The following is a 21,219-nucleotide window of genomic DNA, read 5'->3' on the forward strand; positions in this document are numbered from 1 at the left end:
TAGCCAGGATGGTCTCGATCTCCTGACCTCGTGATCCGCCCATCTCGGCCTCCCAAAGTGCTGGGATTACAGGCTTGAGCCACGGCGCCCGGCCTCATTCTACCTCTTTAATAAAAGACATTTGTGAGTATCCCTTTTTATCTTCCTCTTAACCTACATTAATTATAACCACTAATAATAATAAAATTTCCCATTTGATAAGAAACTGAGATCAAAGGGAGATTACGAAGATTACCCAAACTCATAAAGCTGAGATTCCTATTTTTTAGTACTATAAAACTTTTACTCAAAATTATAATAAACCTTCTGACTTCCTAGACGTTACTAATTTCACCTTCATTAATATGCTATTTTATCATCTAATAAAATGCTGTATATTGTTCTGTAACTTTTGTACATTTATTAAATGCTTAACATATTTTACATTTATTTTTGTTTCCTGAAACTTAGAGAGTAACCATGAGATTTTAATGCATTTCTCGCCTTAACTGCATTAAAATCATGTTGAATTAGTGAGAAATGCAAGACAAAAAAGAAATGGGAGAATTTGGGGGCTGTCTTATTAATATACCAAACAATTTATTAAATTTCGTTGACTTTTAGATAATGCTGATTTTAAAATTAACCAAAAATTTAATAGTATTTTCAGAGAAAAACTCTCAGTGCATTTATAAGAACACTTTGATATTAATATATATTAATATGTATGTTTTATATTTAAAATTTTAAGAGTATTTGTTACTTAAAAAGTGTTCAAGAAAAAAAGACGGTAATTAAGTGTAAAATTTTCCAATTTTACTCCATTTCTTTTAATATTTGTAGAGGGTGTTTTGAAAAATAATAAACAAAAATATTTTCTCTAAAATTCTGCATATTGTTCATGAATAATATATCCAAATAAAAGTTGTCTGATTGTTCCTGACTCTGGGCATTTAATACATCCTTAACTGTCATTAAGAGATGCAATAAACACTGGAAAACAACCAAATGAAAAAACACATCTAACTCAATTGCTTTTCATTTTGTATAGATAATATTGACTTAATCTTCCTTTGATGTTTATACAAATGTTACCTTTTAGACTGTAAAAGCAAAATTCTAGTATGCCACTAAGCAGCAAAAGAAAATGCTATCTTTCCCTTTCAGTGCATGTTATCTTTATACTTTTGGCGTGCTTTCTCTTTTTATTCTTTTTTTAATTCTTTAATCTCCTCTTTTTTTTCATTTCTTTTTACAGATTAATTTTAGTTTAAAGTAAAATTAAATAATTTTATTTTGTCTTAACCATGATGATTTTAGAAAACCAGATAAATGGTTTTATATTTCTCTTCTGAAAAATAATAAATTTGGAGAAAATATTTGCAAACTGTGCATCAGAAAAAGGAATAGTATCTAAGGTATATCAAAAAATCTCAAAACTCAGTAAAAAACAAAACAATTTAATTATAAAATGAACAAAAGACATGCAGCCATTTCACTGAAGAGGATATACAGATGGAGAATAAACACATGAAGATACGTGTAACAACTTATAATCATCAAGAAAGTGAAAATTAAAACTACAATGAAGTATCTTTACATGTCTACCAGAATAGCAAAAATAATAATAATAATAATAGTAATAAGTGACAATATCAAATGCTGGTTAGCATGTGGGGAAAGTGGATCATTCATACATCACTGTGATAATTTAAACTGTACAACCACTTTTGAAAAACATTTGGCAGTTTCCTAAAAAAATAAACATTCAATTATCATGTGCCCCAGCAATTGCACTCTTGTGCATTTATCCCAGAGAAATGAAAACTTGTGTTCACACAAAAACCTGTACACAAAGGCTCACAGAAACTTTATTCATAACAGCTAAAAATTTCAAACAGTCCAGATATTGCTAAACAAACAGTTATTGTATTACATAAACACCATGGACTACTATTCAGCAATAAAAAGGAATGAATATTGATACATGTAACAGAGAATTATGCTGGGTAAAAACAGCTGATTCCCAAAGTTAGTTATACTGTATGACACCTTTATATAACATTTTCAAATGACAAGAGTTTGGAAACATTAGTGGTTTCCAGAGCTTATGGAAGTGGACAGTCTGGGAGGGAGGCAGTTGTGTTAAGGGAAGGGCAAGAGAAAAAATCCTGTGGCGATGAAACTGTTCAGTATCTTGATCATGGTGGTGGATACATAGACCTACGCATGTGATACAATTGATAGAATTAAATACACACATCCACATCTCCCACACAGACATGAGTATACGTAAAAGTGGAAAATCTGAATAAGATTTGCGGGTTATATCAACGTCAATATTTTTGCTGTGGTATTGCTCTACCGTTTTGAAAAATTGCTATCATTGGGAGAAATATTTAATTGGGAGTAAAGGGTTCATGAGGTCTCTATGTATTACTTTTATAATTGCATGTTATTGTACAATATACATGTATATACATGTATTGTATACATTTTATTTTATTGAGACAATATGCAATTGTCTCAATAAAAATTCAAATACAAAGTATTAGGATAATAGTCTATTACTTTATATAACATTGAGTAAGTGAAAGTATAATGATTAAGTGAAAACATCAAAGGATTATAATTCTGTGAGTCATTCTTCTTACATAAATATTGATATTTAATAATAAAAGGACAGGTTCATATATACATTTACGAGTATAGAGTCAGCATCAAAGTGACAGATAAATGTGTAAATAATGATATGCAAAATCTATGTAGAGTGGAAGGGTATAAAGGGAAAGTGTTTGGGATAAAGAGGCAAAGTATGTCAAGTAAACTGTCCAGAAATGTTTAGGACAGTGACTCCGAATCTTGCTATAAATATGCAGATGTCAGTACACAACTCCCAGACATTTCTGATTCAGTAGATAAGGGATGGGACTCTGGAATCATCGTAGGTGATCTTGACCTTCACAGAGCTCCATTCCATAGGAGAAAATTGTCCTCCACTTTTTTATTAGTAATCAATGACGTGTAAAGCTATTGTAACGTCCTTGATTTTTGTCTGTCTGACTGTTCAATTCAATGAGAACTTTTTAGAAATGAGGCTGGGTATAAGTCTAGCCACAAAGAATTTCCCTCCATGTATGTTTCCCGGGACTTGTTAAAACAGACCCCAGCTGCTATTCTTTAGACTATAAAGTAAGTTTCTCATTAATTCTGTCCCTTTAGCAGCTGACAGGCAATTTGACTGCTTAGAAAACACACTGGGTTTTTATGACCCACACGTAAGTAATCATAACCAGCCATATGTAAAACCACAAAGCATAAATTGATGGAACTAATGCAATTTTAACCAACAACATTAGAGGTTATATTTTAAAACTACGAAGTCCCTTTTAACAGTTCAAAATTGTCCTGTAGAGGTGCACTAGGTTTTACTTTCCTATTGAAAATATAGTTTTATGAAAATTGTTCATTATTTTCTGTTTAACTTTCATCTTCTTTGTGAAATGCTTTATTTTTAGCTCGCTTCACCTTATATATTGGGATTCTGTGTTAATAATACAACAATTGATTTACATATAAACATTTTAGGAGCTATTTCAGAGAGCAATATTAGTACATAATTAGTACAGAAATTCACTTCCTGTTTTCTGTCTAGTGATTATGATTTTTCACCAATTATTGTTAGGATAAATAGGTCAAATATTTTACGGATGTTCATCTTGGTCTAAAATAAATGTTTTGGAGTACAAGGAGTTATTGATCATAGGGCATTGTGCCATGCAAATGGCAATACATACTAGAGAGAGAGAGTTTATTTTCAAAGAATGAAGCATTGTTATATATGTCAAATATTTAGCAGCTGAATGCCAATTCATTTGTGCAATACCTTTTGAATATTAAATATTTGCAAGTTATATTAAAGTCCATTATTTAACAGCTAAACTAAAAGGTTAAATTTAGTTATATCTCAAAGAAGAAATGAGGAAATTTAATGAGATGCCTAAAATTATCAGACATATAACAGCAGGAAATTGCTGATATTTTTCAGAATAGTTGTTACTGAGCAGCTATGTGTTCAACACAGCAGAAAATGAAAGCAAATTATAAAATACAAGTTTTATACAATGTATGTTGCTAGTTTAATTCTATGATTTGAATAGTATTTAGAATGAACTTCCTCATATACATAGCAGAAAATAGTCCTATAAAAGCAAATACATTGATAAGAATGGCTAAACTATTCCTTAAAACCTCTATTCCTATTCCCATCTCTAGAGACTTACGACTTTTACAATTGATCAACTTCATGGGTTCTCTGATCAAATGACACCCACCCAGAGATTATTTGCCTGCCTATCTCATCAAAGTTTTGTATTTATTCACTATCTTCTTATTATATTTATTTCCATATAATTCACTTGACAATATATTATATAATTTTTCTTTCATCCCCCAGAGCAAAGGAAGACAAAGATTTTGTATTTGGTTTATTCATATATCCCTAACCTCTAAAAGAATGTCTAGCATAAAGTAAATGTTCAATAAATGCTGACCGAATGAATACATTGGGATCAAATCAGTAGTTACTTATTGCTGTTAAGACTTATTTATTTCATTATAACAGTCAAGAAGGTTTCATAATTAAGCCTTATCTAAAACATGAAAATCTCAATATAGTTGGAAAGATGACAAGCTGTATTAAACAAGACAATTGAATTTTTAAAAGGTGTTCTATCCACAGCCACTATGGAAACCAATATGGAGTTTCCTGAAAATATTAAAAATAGAATTACTATATGATCTGACAATTCCATTTCTGGATATATATCTGAAATAATTAAAAACAGGGTCTCAAAGAATATTTGTACACTCATGTTCAAAGCAGCATTATTCATAAGAGCCAAAATGTGTAAACAATTCCAGTGTCCATGGATGGATATGGTATATAGATGCAACGAAACATTGTTTAGCCTTTAAAAGGAAGAAGATTTCAACACATTCTGTAACATGGATGAAACTTGGGGACATTATGCTAAGTGAAATTAGTCAGTCACAAAAAGAGAAATTCTGTATGGTTCTACTTACATGAGATATCTAAAGTAGTCTAACTCGAAGAAACCAAAAGTAAAACAGTGGTTTTCATGAGTTGAGGTAAGGGAAAATAGAGTTATTTAAAGTCTAGAACTTCAGTTTTGTAAGATGATAAAGTCCTGAAGATTGGTTGTACAACCATGTGAATAGACTTAACACGACTGAAGTGTACACTTAAAAATAGCTAAGTTGGTAAATTTTTATTTTATGCATATTTTACCACAATTTAAAAAATGTGTTCTTTTCAAAAATGAATGTACACTGTTATTAAAAGAATTGGAATTCCTTTAGGCATTGGCTCTTAAAGAAAAAAGTGAGACTAACTTATTATATAAGCATAATACATTCAATTCATTATAATATCTATATTAAACTCCAAGATTACCAAGAGTTTTCATACCAACTCTAATGGATTCTGCTTCCTGTGCAAAGGGAAGAATGGAGGTGAGTGATTCACAAATACACATATTTTGTATCTCCTTAAAATAAATATATTTTATAAAATATTAAAGACTATTAAGTTCAGTTTTTTTAAATGTCATAGGTAAAGCTAAGTCCAGAGTAGTAAAATAAATTGGGACAGTTCTTAAAAACTAGGTCCCCAGATTTATAAATTATTTCTGTTATATATTACTTTTTCTTACCATAAAGTAAAAGGAAAATTAGAAGTTCACATCTACAATTTAACTAGTATTTGGTATTTCGCTTTATATCCCGCTTGTTAATATTTCTGTAATCACTATAACATGTTTGCTTTTCAAACAGATACTAGCCAACATATTAGCTTAGTGGCATTAAAGACAAACTCTACAGTATTTCCAGATATCTTATAGCCCTATAATCTCCTATCATGGAGACTTGAAGTTGAAAGGGATTTTCAAGTCATTGCCTATATAAAATAATAATAATAATTGCAAGATCTATAAAACAATACTTGTCATTGTTAGAGTTCTAAGTAATAGGAAACATTTAAATCATATCCACACACAGTCACATATTGATTTCCTCTTAGGTAATAACAAACTTGAATACTATCATCTCACACAAAAGGTGTGTCTTACAGATTTTGCTATTCCACTTTTTTTTGAGTGGAACTTTTTTGTTTATTATCTAAAATATCCTGAAAGAAAAAAGCTAATTGGGAGTTCTCTGGAGTAAAAATGAATGTAAGTGTAAATATTATTACTACTATTGTGAATATATAATAATATTGCTTATTAAAAGCGACCAAGTCATAAGGTCAGTTTCTGATCCCCACAATCTCTCCTGCGAGAATATAGAAGTCTCTGACCTAAGATCCATCCTTACAATCTCCTAATTCAAAGGTCTTTGAATGTGTGTGTGTGTGTTCTCTGAGGAGAAGAACTTGGGTTTGACTAGGTTTCTGTTATCACTATCAAATGTTGCAAAGGCTATCTAATCCAGAACTTTATAACTCTTTGAAAACTAGTAGGTCAAGTGTTAAGTAAAAATCTGTACTCAACAAGTTTCAAAGCAATCAGGCATATTTGATAAGTAAAATTTTTCTACTCTTTTTAAATATTCAATAAAATTGTTTTTAATCAAACTTTATGTTTTCTGATGCCTACAAAAGTTATATTAAATGATTCAAGTAAATTATGACAACAGGAGACAAAAATTCAGCATAATTTTTAAATCTATGCCGGTTCTCATTGATCCAGATTGGGAAGTATTACGTATTTGTTTCTCATGTTTTCTGTTTAATCCATCATGAATAAAGCAACAACAATGATAGTAAAACACTTAGAGGAGACAGTAGATGAGGAAGGAAAAATAGCTAAAGACAGATGTCAAGATAGAATGGCTCAACAACCTCATCATATGCTCAAAATAAGCACCTGGAATGATGATAGCAAAACTCCAAAGTAATAGAGAATATTACACCATAGTTCTGGAGAACAGCAATAGAAAACTACAGAACAAAGACACTAAACTTCACTATTGAGACATCCTAATGGAATTATTTTTGAATTATTTAAATCTTATGATTGATGTATTTTCAGTACAAATATAGATTATAACATATACATATAGTATACATATAGATACTATATATGTACAAACATTTTGAACATAACAGGAGTAGTTTATACAGTGACTCACTATGTAGACACATAAACATGCACATACATTAATAAAACAATATTTCATGAATTTTTATGCTACACATAGGCAATAAACTGATATTTTCTCTTAATTTTTTAAAATGTTGATGGAAACCTACTAAATGATTTCATAGTCCATTAATATATTGCCACAGTAGTTTAAAGACAGTAATGCATGTACATTTACATGAAACAAATATGTTTCCCCCTACTAAATCACTCTTAAATCACTTTCAATTTCTTATAAGATTATGAGGAATAAGTTTCTTGATATTGAAATGTTATTCAAAATAATTTATCATGTTATTAGTTTTATCTTCCAAATTCTACCTAAGTTTTTTCTCCCCTATGCACTCTTGCATATATCCACAATTGAAAGTACAGGCTACTTTACTTAAACTCATAAATAGCACAATAGTACAATGGACTTCTCTTTCACTCAGCACTTAAAGATGTAGCTTTTAATAAATTAACAGGTGTACCTATCTCCTTCATTAGATTTTAAGCCCTTTTGGGACTTTATGCACGTTGCGTGACTCAATTTTGTATTCCTTATAATAACATGATGATTTCATGTAAGCACTTAACAGATGTTTAGTGAGTTCAATTTTGGAGGCGAGAAAAGAGCAAATAGTAAATGACCGTCCCATCCAGATATTTCAGAAAGTTGTGATATTGATACAGAAAGGATGGGGTCCCGGTTAAAACACCACCCTGAAGCCTGGAACCACGGCCCTAAGTGAAAACAACTGACCCCATCTTTCTGCCCAAATGTTGCCTTTTTGGTTTGCCCCGTCCCTATCCTTTGCCCATACAAGACTTCAGCTGGGAGAGCTGCGCAAGCGGCTGAACGTCCAGGGTACAAGTGGCTGAACGTCGGAAACCACGGCGAGACGTGGCTAACTTCAGATGGTGCGGCTTCAGAGAGGGGCCAGGACAGAGACGGCTGGCCTTCAGGGAAAAAGCACTTTCTCATACACTTTCCAGCCCCTCTTTGCACTGAGAGCAACCCACCGCCCTATAAAGTCTGCATTCATCATCTTTCAAACAGTTCATGTGACCTGATTCTTTCTGGAGGCCGGAAAAGAACCTGCATGCTGGGAGGGCAGGGGCTGCCACCCTGATCCTCCACTGAGCTGGTTGGCACTTGGCCATCCCCAGATGGCAGAGCTGAAAGAGCATTGGTTGTAACATGCTTGGACGCTGCTATGGGGCCCGGACAGAGCCTGCTCCCACCAGAGAAAAGCGACTGGCCAGTTCCAGAGTTTCTTCTCTCCAGTTCCCACACCCGCTCGCTCACACGGTCCCTCTCGAGGAGTGGCTAGCGGTGGGCTGAGTGAAACGAGCCGCTCCTGTTCCCGCCTGTGAAGGGGGGCAAGGGACCTATCCTATCTCAATACGAAAGAGAGAAATTTAAGAAATCAGAATTAGGATTTTAATTCTATGTCATTTCCATCCTTCTTCGTAAGTACCCATAAAAATGTTTTATGTGTGAATAACTTTTTTAAATGGTTATATGTGTGAAGATAATTTTAAGTTCTTCATTGTAATAACTCAAACTTCTTAAAGTATTGCATCATTAGCTCTACTTCTACACTATTCACATGTAGGGTCACAAAATTCCAATCAATGTGGCCACCCTTTATCTGCCTTTTCTATCTGCTTTTTTTTGAGACGGAGTCTCGCTCTGTCGCCCAGGCTGGAGTGCAGTGGCCGGATCTCAGCTCACTGCAAGCTCCGCCTCCTGGGTTCACGCCATTCTCCTGCCTCAGCCTCCTGAGTAGCTGGGACTACAGGCGCCCGCCACCACGCCCGGCTAGTTTTTTGTATTTTTTAGTAGAGACGGGGTTTCACCGTATTAGCCAGGATGGTCTCGATCTCCTGACCTCGTGATCCGCCTGTCTCGGCCTCCCAAAGTGCCGGGATTACAGGCTTGAGCCAGCGCGCCCAGCCTAGAGGCTTTTGATTAGAAAGTCAGTGGCAAGATCAATGACAGGGATACAACAGCCATATGATATGTTAGAATCCTGGCTGTAGCCTCTTCCTTCTAGCTCTGCATATGAGGAAACGAAATAGCAACCCCTTCCCTGACATGATCAAGAGGCTGTGCCCATGCCTTGTGATTGCAGTTCCAAAACATGTTGAACTAATGGCCTTACTCATTATCTTCATGTGACTGGTGACTACCAAAGTCCTTCCTAATGTAACTAGTGGTACTGGAATGCAAGTATTATAGTTGACCAAGATTAAATGCTTTAATTATGGGAGACCAGCTAGTTTCCATGAAACTAACTCTTTTTATACTTCAAAAAAGTTAACCTTTACTGTTCTCTTTCACTTCCAATTCCATATTCCTTTTATCCTAAGCCAGAGTCTCATGACTTGGTGTTGTAACAAATTGAAACTTTTATTACTTATGGTAGCATTACTACATAAGTAGTATTAAGTAAATGTATTATTTGCAAATCTTCACTCTTTCCTGTTACAGATTATTCAGTAACATCCTTTGCCATGTACAACCAAAAAAGTCAGGGTATTTTTTGTGCTATACAGGTATTGAGCTTAGCCACGTGACTTGTTTTGACCTGCAGAATGTTAACCGATGTGATATGAGGAGGAGCCTTAACTGTAATTTGCTCTCCTGTGGTCTGATGTGAGAAGGGCATGTTCCAGGCAGGGATAGAGTGTCACTCTGCCTCTTTAGCCTGACTTTAAAAACTTCTGAAGCAGATCTGAACCGTTTCAGAAACCTGGAATCTAGCCTTGCTCAGCTGAATTTTGCCAAATTCAGCCTAACATTAGCTGAGTCATACAGCAGCAAGCCTGTAATTGTACAATATATTTTTGTTTGCCACTGAAATTTCACGTGTTTGTTTTAGTGGTGGTTGTGGTTTTTACTGTCATATAGCAAAAGCTAATACAGTGGCTACTGTAGTCTTTAATTTTTACCTGCACTCTTCCCCTGGATATAGTAATATTAACAAGCATCCCTAGAGCATCCCTGGGGTATCTTAGTTCTTCCTATTGCCATCATATAGTAAAAGCCTTATTTGTCCTTGATAATCAGTATTAATTACTCCAACAAATAGAGTCATATTTTTTCATCTTTGCCTGTTGGCTCAGTGGCATTAGGAGCCCAAAAGGTGACAGTCTCAATTTGTACTTCAGTGGGAGCATTGCTGCATCTTCTGAAGGAAGCACCAATTTTGTGTTGATTAAAATGTCTGTGGCAGACAGAATTAGGGATCAACAAATATTAGTGGCCTCCCTGCATTTCTTGAAGTTGACATAGAGTCATGTGATTTGGTTCTGGCCAATGGAAATGTGAATGGACATGTGCCACAGCAGGACTGTAGCACTCTAGAGATGACATGTTTTCTTCATCCCTCTTTTTCCTGGTCAGTCAGATATTGGAAGTCATGTTTTAAGATGGAAGTGCTACAAGATGATTGTAACCACACTGCCTATGCACACAATAGAGGAGAGACTCCACCAAACTTTACATAAGCAAAAAATAAAGCTTTGTGGAGTTAAGCCACTAAGATTTTGGAGATTATTTGTTCTTTGCATAAAATTAATTAGTATCATGACTAAAACTCTAACCCAGAAAAGTCCAAACTAAAGCAAACTCCAAATGAAGCAGAACGTTACTGAGTTATGTGTTAGAGCTATATTGATTTCCATTATTTTGACTCACAGACAAATATAGTCTAGTTATAAGAGAAAGAGCTCCATATGTTGGTTACTCCATCAAATATATTCAGAATAACACCTGACTCTCCAACTGGGACTTTAACTGAGTCTTCAATAGCTTATTTCAATATTCTCTAAGGCCACCTGCATCTGAGTAATGTGGTAATTGTTAAGACCCACCCATACATCATAGGAGGTGAGATGACTGCTTATTTATTTTGCTCTAAAATTAGTTCCTCGAGCAGAAATCAAAATTTTTTGTGTGCAAAACTATAATGATGAAGTAAATATAGACATGTGTTCTAACAGTAGCTTTGCAGGAAGACAAAGCAAATCTATATCAAGACTAAGTATTTCCCAGTGAGGAAAAGAAGTTCTCTCTATAATGGAGGGGTCTGATTAACTTGCCTTCCATGTAGCTGACTAGCTCCAATGCTTAGTAAAAAAGTAGCAGATAATCCAGTACAAATGATTAGCCCAATGTTATTACTCTTTGGCTCTTAGTAGAGATGAATAATTAGCAAAATAATCATAAAAGTTTATTTCAACTTGATTATTCAGTATTTATACTGGGTAATCAGGCTTGTTGAGTCTATATCCTTGGTATATTATCTTATTAACTGAATATGGTAGATATGGGCTAGCTATTCATCAAATCTGTCTCCCTGCCTTACTAGGCATATAGTTACTTTATAGTGGCAACTTGTGTTTTCTAAAGATCGTTGCAACATTTTCTCCTGTATCTCCCATGCTCTCATTCAATATGATATTGTCATTCTTCTATCTAAGAGTCAATGTCTATTTCTTTACTCCTTTGAAACAGAGTGAGCTCTATGACCAATAGATTATGGTAGAGGTGGCACTGTGTCAGTCCCAGCATAATTCTGAATTTAACAGGCAGCCTCTTCCTGTTCCTTGTAATGCTTGCTCTTAGGATGCTTCCACTAGGAACTCAGTTGTCATCTTGTAAGAAACCTACATCACTTGAAAAGGCTACTCCAGAAGGCCAATAGCCCCAGCTGAGCTACCAGTTAGCAACAGTGTCAATCTTGTTATGTGAGTGAGCCTACTTGATTTGAAAGTGTTCAGTTAGCCTTCCTATGATTACTGACTCAGCCAGTCTCAAACTGTAACCACAAGAGACCAAAAGCATCCAGCTGAGTCCAGTCAACTTCAGAACCACAAGAGAGAACAATTAATTCTTCTTTGAAAGATTAAGATTTGGAGTTTTTAGTTATGCAGTAATAAATAACCAAAACAATTATAGAGCCAACCTCCTTTCTAATGCAATTATGACTCAGGCCATATGACTATTCTGGCCCATGGAATGTGCACTGAACATGTTAAACACTATTCCCAATCTTAGCGCATTAAAAAAATTCCATGTAATACAATAACCATTCTCTTTCCATTTTTTGGAGATTGATGCCCAGAGTGACTCTAGAAGTCACATGGTGAAGAAGTCAGAGTAAGTCAGCCTAGGTCCTTGAACTATACAGAAGGAAGCCTCCACTATCTACACATCTGAGGTTTGCAGTAACTTAAACAAAGCAATATATTTTGGGGGGCTTAAACAGCTAATATTTGAGGGGATGTGTTATAGCAGATAGAATTATGTTAATTTAATGTGCTATTTCTTCCAAGTCCCTTAAACTCTCCATTTTTGAACTTCTTTGCCTGTAAAGCAGGGATAAAAGGTCCTGATACTCATGCTTCAGTGAGTTCCTATTCAGAACAGATTCCACGCTGGTTCTTAAGATGTTTTCTAAACTGAATGGTAGGGTAAAACCACAAACATTGATAATTTTGTTTCTAGTTTTAGAAACAAAATATTTTAAAAAGGACAGGAGGAATGGATTTTCAAATCAAATGTATTTACTCCATCAATCATTATTATGTGACTTGGGGAAGTTATTTGGGCTTTTTTGTGAGGATATAGTAACAATATTTGGCCATAATTATAACAGTAGTCATTCAACATGCATTTACTTACTTAAAATAATTATGTCAGTTTCTTTGAGAACTTACAGAAAGTAAGAAATAATCACTTTTATCTTTGAGCCCCAAAAGTGTCTAGCAGTGTTTTGCATGCCATAGCACTAACTAAATTTTTTCTGATGTAAATAAATAATGTTGATTCCTAAGAAGAAATGTTATTAGCAACCATGATCTTCATATTTGAGATCCTGGTTAACTCTCACATTAAGAATTCACAACTGATCCAAGAAATTCACACTTGACTTCAGATTCTCCACTTGACTTCAGATTCTCCTTTGGGTTAATTTATTCTTTTGACTTCAGATTCTCCTTTTGGGTTAATTTATTCTTTTTTATTGGTAATAATTAGAGAACAAATAAGAGAGTTTGTTTCCTGTTTAACACTTCTGTAAACTGATAAAGAAAAAGATCCAATATTTTGTCCTTATTTTAGCAAAAGTAGATATTCTTTTTCATTACCCTAACATATAACTAAGTAATTATGTATACACAGAATACTCAGGTAGTTTTGAGAGAATGGTTTTTATGATAGTTACATGGCTGGAAAGATCAACACTGCTTTGTCAGAGAAAAAAATCCGTAAAGGAGAGAGTTCTAATTTAGAAAACACAGTCTAGATATAAACTGAAAAGAAAGATTATGTAGAATAATGAAAGTCAGCTCAGAGGATGTATGCAATTAAAGGAGAAGGTTTTAAGATAAACAAGGTGTAATTAGGGGGATTTCAAAGACGATAAATGATAAGTTGTTAGCGATCATTATAATGACCATAAGTTCATACTGATACTGTCTTAACAAACCATACGACAACATTTTCAAACTTAAAAACATTTGACAACAGTTTAAGTGATAATTTAAAGACTACAGACAATTAAAAGTACTATAGGCTCTGTATACTACCGAATTTTGCAAGGTTTTTATTTCCATTTGAAGTAATGGTGCATTGCCAACGGTTGGTGACTTCACCTGAATAAAACATTTTAGCAGTTTGTGTCATTTTACATGTAATCAGGGAAAGGAACACTTGCTCTTGAGGTGTAGAACTGTGTAGAAACCATTTTATATGATGTGGCCTCCTAAAATATTTTTAATTGGAAAGTTACTTTAGAAATTTAATATGTCTTCATCTCTGTTTCATAATTAACTTCAAAATGGGAGTCCATATGGCAGATGAGCAACATTTAATAAAAATAGCCAACTAGCTTGCCAGAAACAGTGATGTTATAGTGGAGAAATTTGAACATTACATAATTCATTATTTTTATGAGAGACATAGGGTTAGTCATAAGAACTGCTTTGAGTTTAGAGTCTAACCAAGATATACCACCGTTTCAATAATAAATAATGCAGATAACATCTATCTTCCATGAACTACAGAGAAGAGACAGTGGCTATCAAAAACATCTCATTAGAAAAAATAAATACATTTCAGCAACATCCAGCATCTTGATGGAGAATCCTGACTGACAGATATTTTTTATTCCTGATTAATTTGTAAAATTAAGCTTACACATTTTCTATTTCCTAAAGTCTTTAGCAAACACATAAAATATTTCATCCTGAGTCTTGTATAGTGCAAGTGATACAGACCATCAACCTGATAAGACTTCACAAAGTATAAATAAATAAAAAGTCCATGCCTTGGGGGACACGAGGAGCCCCACTTATTACAGTTCAGGACTAGAGCACAGGACTAGAGTTTGCAAGGTGTCAGCACTTCAACAATTCCTGCTTCTGTTGATTCCAAGAATGAAATGAGAAAGATTTATTTCAGATTCCAACTTAGAATTCAATAAGCAAACCATGCTTTTTAGGGCCAGCTTTCTGGGAGAATTGAAAACGTGAAGTATTCTCCTTTTATAATAATTTTGAGAGAGTATGTTCCCTCAGACTGTAAAAAGAAAGGGTTTTTCCATCCAGCTATGGTCTCAGGAAGTCAACATTTATTATTTTTTTCCCTCTGGAATTTTTTTTTTTTTTTGCAAATAATTTTAGGATTTAATATTAATTATATAAGTATAAGGAAGAAATTTTTAAATGGTTCTATTAATCTCTGTTGACATTGTTTGGACATGGTTTAAAAATTCAGACATTACAGACATATCAAATCAATAGAAAACTGTCTTCCTCATCCTATCTCTTTCCAAAACAAAAGTTAATTCTCTTTCCAAAAAAGATGCAAATTTCTGTGTGAATCTTTAGGATAAATATTTTTTAGGCATAAAAGGAATCATACTATTACTACATGCACTATTCCACATCTTGTTTATTTTTTATTTAAGTACATATTATTTCCATTTTTAATTACTGAATAATTAATATGTCCACAAGGTTCTTTTCAATGGCTACCTAATGTTCTTTTGGGTAGATATGCCAACACTTAACTAACAAGTACTCTACTGATTCAATGACCACTCTTATACATTTCTCACAAGCTTCTAACTAGGATGTTAACTCCTCAGTTAGTGATACTTATTATGTTCAAGGACCTTATCTTCCTTTCTTAGCTCATTCTCATCAGCTTCAAGAATAGTCATTGTTCATAGGTATAATTCAACAAATGTTATAGGTTGGTGGTAAATATATTGATATAATTTATGTGCATTCTAGTAGAGTAACTTTCTAGCAATGAGATCTAGGTCTGTTGATATATGCATCTTTAATTTTGAGACATATTGCCAAATTTTCTTCCAAATATTTGGCAGCAATTGTATTTGAAACTGTGCATTTCCCCAATCCTTCACAAACTATGAATATTACCAAACATTTGCATGTTTCACTATCTGACAAATTTTTAAACCTTATATTTATTTGCATTTCTTAAATTATAACCGAGATGGAAATTTTTCTAATGTTTGCTGAATATCTGTAATTTTTTAAATTCAATTTTGTCTGTTTCTCTGGCAGGCAACTTTTTTATTGCTTTTTATGAACACATGGTAAATTAAAGAAATTAGCTCTTTCTCAACCTTTTCATTAGTGAGCAGTTTTGCTTTTGTTCTATGCTTCTCATTTCATACTTTGTACAAGTATCACCCACATAGAAGTATGTTGTATACATCCTTTTTTTCTCTCACGGATTTTAAGATTTCTTTTTATGAAATGTGTAGTTATTGAGTACATGCTATGTGCTGGACACCCTTCCGGGCACTCACACGGATTACAGGACAGGAATCTACAAGCCACTGAAGTTCTAAAGTTGATTAAGAATAAGCAACTCTGCAGTAATATATGGAAGATACTTAGTAGCTACCGAATTCATCACAAGGAAGTCAGCAAGTAGAGACAGGTGGTTCTGCCTTTATCCTAGCCTTTCTAATCAAGCTGTCTTGCAGATGCAGCAAAATCCTTAAGATGGCATACATGGCTGATGTAGCACTTGCTTGCTTCTCCGGGCTCATTTCACCTTCACTTTCCCATTAGCCTTTGAATTCCAACTTCAATTTTCTTTCAGTTTTTGAAACATTGTATACTACCCACTGCCTTAAAGCCCAGGCATACACTAGTCCTTCACCTACAGCAGGCTATATAGCAGGCTGTCTCTCAGAGGCCTCCTCTTACTTCTATGTTTTTTGATGACTTAGTTCACCAGATTTATTTTCCGTTAACAAATTCTTCATCAGAAAGATATCTCTGACTTTCCAAACTGAGATATATCCCTTCTTAGTCACTGCTATATCACCATACACATTTTAAACTAGACTATTGAGATATAACATCTATTCAATAAAATGTATCCATTTTAAATGCACAGTTCTGTGAGTTTTGACTGATTTATACACCTGTATAAATAACATCACTGAATCAACAGGTAGGGCATTCCTATCACCCAGAAAGTTTTCTTGTGCCTGTTTTCAGTGAATGCCACTGCTTCTGTCCCTGCCTCCGGTCTTTTTTTTTTTTTTTTTTTGCACTGTAGATTATAATTTTCTCTTCTAGAATTTCATACAAATATGTCTTATTTTGTGTCTGGCTTCTTTCACATTTTTTGCAATTCATCCATGTATTAGCAATGGGTTCTTTACTAATGCTGAAAACTATCCCATTTTACTGATATGCCACAACTTCCTTGTTCATTTACCCACTGAGGTACATATTTTGTATATTATTAATAAAGTGTTGCTAGGAATTTCATTCATATAGCTTTCCATAGACACAGGTTTTCATTTATCTTGGATAAAGTAGGGTTGATGGGTCATATGTTATGTGTATTTTTAGTTTTACAAGAGACTGCCAAACAGTTTTCCAAAGTTGTTGTACTATTTTATATTCTTACCAGCAATATGCAAGAGCTCCAGTTGATGCTGTATACTTTTCTATCATAGGAATTAGCACAAACTATAATTATAAATCTCATGATTGCACATAAATCTCACAAAAGAAGAGGACTGGTCTATTTTTAAATTTAGTCTAGTGCAATAACAGGCACATAGTAGACACAAAATAAGTATTTATTAATATGGAATGAATTAAACTTATATATTGAATTGCAATCGATGTGAGAATATGTTTCCAAATTTAAAAGATAGCAATAGCTTAACGTCTTGGGTTTGATGCTTTACACAACTGGTACTGAAAAAAGCCAGGTCTTGCCTAGACATCATTTCCAAGCTCAGCTTGTGGCTTTCAGTCCCAATCTAAGGATATTTGGTTGTTTATTCAGTGTGCAGAGTATTGTTTGAAGAAGACCCCCTTCATTTTCTTTCAGGCTTATGTTTTCAATCACAAAGGTCACCAAAATCAACAAAGATGTTAATTTCAAATTTGTAAAGTTTTTATGAACACTTAAGAATAATGACTTCAATTCATAAATCTGCCAGCTAAAGTTCTTTGTAATACTTATGACTATGTCATTTTTAGGGATAATTTCACCAGAAATAACAGTAAATCCACTATTTTAACTACATCTGTTGTACACCAGAATATGAAATGTCTGTGCAGCAGTTAAACGCTAGTTTTGGAACCATCATTCCACTGAAAGCCTCTTCAGTTCAACTGTCTTTTTTTCTACAAATTAGTTTTTCTTAGGGGAAAAAAAGAGCAAATGTTTACTGGATAGAACTGTGTTTTACATGATGTTTTTTATACCCATGGCAACAACGAACAATTCAAGAAGTGACTGACTGAATAAAAATGGCCATGATTGTCTGCTTAGTCACGGGACAGAAACAGCATGAGACATTATAAAAAATGTGTCGGAAGACATGAAGTACTGTAAGAATGCTTAAATCATTCATAATGCTATCAGGAGCTACTTTATTAAGTGCACGACATGACATTGGTATTACTCACCCAAGTACCATGAGATGTTTAACATCTGCCTAGAGAACCATAGCAAGCTATCATCAATTTACTGACACATATTAAGGCCACTTCTTCTTGAAACAAACCATGCTGAACTTTTTTCTCCCTCTTTACTCTGAAATCTCTAATAACAGGAATTAATGGCTTAATGTAATCTACAAACAAGAAAAATATAACTCCAACTGAATGCCAACATTCTTTATGGTGTGTTTCGTATGTATGTGTTTGTGTGATATTTGCACATTTCTAATCAGTGATTTTGAAAAGGAGAACAGTTATCTTAATAATTTTATACTATTGGCACAAAAGATGTTCAGTAAGCTAAATAATATTAGTATACATGTTAAGGACATGAAACTGATTGATAAAATAATATAATTTTAGAGAGTATATAAATTACCCAAATATTTAGGATTCAATAGTCAGCTGGTAACCTGTGGATTCTATAAATAATGCAAAAAATGCACACCCATTGATTAGGTATTTTCACTTCAAAAATGTGGTTAAATAATATTTTGCTTGTTTTGTTTTTAGATAATATTATTGAAGTTAGATCTGCATCAGTTCACATATGAAAGGTCAACTTGATGACCATTCTCCTTTAAACATCTTAAAATTGTATTTGAGAGCTTTAACCATGTAACTTCTACCTAAATACCAATTTCTCTTCTAGGTAAAATAATCTCTCTGACCAAGGTTGAGGAGGATGTGTTAGAGTTCTACAGAGAAACAAAACTAACAGGATATATGTATACATGTACGCATGTGTGGATTATAAGGAATTTGTTCATGTGGTTACGAAAGCTGGAGTCCCAAGCTCTGAAGTTGGCAAGCTGGAGACCCAGGAGAGCCAATGGAGTAGCTGGATGGTGTTTCTTGTTTGATACCCAAGAGCAGCCAATGTTTTCATTCCAGTCAGAAGGCAGGAAGAGACAAGAACAAAGTCTTAGCTCTAGCAGTCAGACAGGAGGAGTTACCCTCCCTCAAGGGAAGGTCATCTTTCTGTTTGATTCAGGACTTCAGCTGATTTAAGGAAGGCTACCCACACTAGGAAATGCAATCTATTTTACTCAACTTATTAATTCAAATGTTAATCTCATCCAAAGGATCTTCACAGACACTTTCAGAATAATGTTCGACCAAACGTCTGGGCACTCCACGGCCCAGTCAAATCAATACATAATATTAATCATCACAGAGGGGCATTCTAGTCAATTGTAAAATATGATTCTATCTTAATTTTACATCTAATGTAATGGTGTATCAGCAAAAACTTGGCAATGTTTGGGTCCAAGTACAAAAGGACATATTTTTGATCAAGGAGAATTGTTGAAGTTATATCAAGTGAGAGTTTTGAGAGCAAGGATTTCTATAAATCAAGATGGTTGGCAAATGAAGATGCTAAACACATGCTGTCAACTGAATGATGACGAGATTGATACATAAAAATACAAGTAGACTCACCTAACTGTTCATAATTTTTAAATCTTAGACATTTTCTCTTGGTTTATAATTTTTTAATATTGTAGAATAGTTCTCCAATTTCTTCATTTATTTAACTGAACTATGCAATTGCACTGTGTTCTCATTTGCAATTCAGTGAATATGTCTTTTGTATCACTTACTTTTAAGCTATGGTATAATAAATACTTAAGTATGTACATTTTTCTATTGGTTATATTGTATTTCCCATATACATGAACTTTATGCTCAAATAAGCACACATACAAGAAATATTTCTTGGTTATAAATACCAGCATCTAGCTTTTAGAAAGAATAGGAAAATAACCCCTTAATAGCTTATGTCCTGCTGTAAAATAGAAGCTAATCCATTTCAGATTTGGCAACTCAGCATATTTTTTCCCAAATAGCTTTTATACTTGAGCATTTAAACTCTTTCAACTCAATACTAAGAATGTATTGAAATGCTATTATATTGTAAAATATATGCCTACAATACACTGCAAAATACTTGTCTTGAAGTATATTATGATCACTGAGATACATCACAATGATATGAGCCTGCTTTCAAGGATATTACAATCTAACTGCAGAAAAAAAAAAGAGACTACCTACATGAAAAACATGTAGATTTCTCAGAGGTTTCCTTATCTCTTGCCTCAGTCTTCTCTGAGGTTTCTCATTCATCATTGAAAGTTAAATTTTTTTAAACAAATCCCCAATCATATCACCTCGCTACTCAATGGTTGTCAAGGTTTATGTTGAGTACAAATCTAATCAAAAATTAATATCAAGGATGTCCTAGCCAGAGCAATCAGACAAGAGAAGTAAATAAAAGATATCCAAATAGGAAAAGAAGTGAAATTAACTCTCTTCACTGACAATATTATTCTACACCTAGAGAACCCTAAAAACTCTACCAAAAGGCTCCTGGAACTGATAACTAATTTAGTAAAGTTTCAGGATGCAAAAACCAATGTACAAAAATCAGTAGCATTTCTATAACCTAAGAATATCTTAGCTGAGAGCCAAATCAGGAACACATTCCCACTTAAAATAGCCACACACAAAAAATAAAATACCTGAGGAAACATCTAACAAGGAGTGAAAGATCTTTATGAGAACTATAAAACACTACTGAAAGAAATCATACACGACCTACATAAAAATGGAAAAACATTCCATGAGCATGGATTGGAAGAATCAATATTATTTAAATGACTATATGGTCCAAATCTATGTACAGAATCAATGCTATTCCTATGAGACTACCAATCTCATTTTTCACAGAATTAGGGAAAAAAATATACTAAAATTAATGTGGAACCTAAAAGGAGTCCAAATAGCCAAAGCAATCCTAAGCAAAAAATGAAAAAAAAAAAAAAAGGCTAGAGGCATCACATTACCTGAATTCAAACTACTATAAGTTTACAGTAATCAAAACAGCATGATACTGGTAGGAAAACAGAAAACAGATACATACACCAGTGGAACAGAATAGAGACCCCAGAAGTAAAGCCACAGACCTACAGCCATCTGACTTTCAACAAAGTTGACAAAAATAAGC

Source organism: Colobus angolensis, unplaced genomic scaffold (assembly GCF_000951035.1).
Source record: "Colobus angolensis palliatus isolate OR3802 unplaced genomic scaffold, Cang.pa_1.0 Scaffold41, whole genome shotgun sequence".
NCBI classification, from domain to species: Eukaryota; Metazoa; Chordata; class Mammalia; order Primates; family Cercopithecidae; genus Colobus; species Colobus angolensis.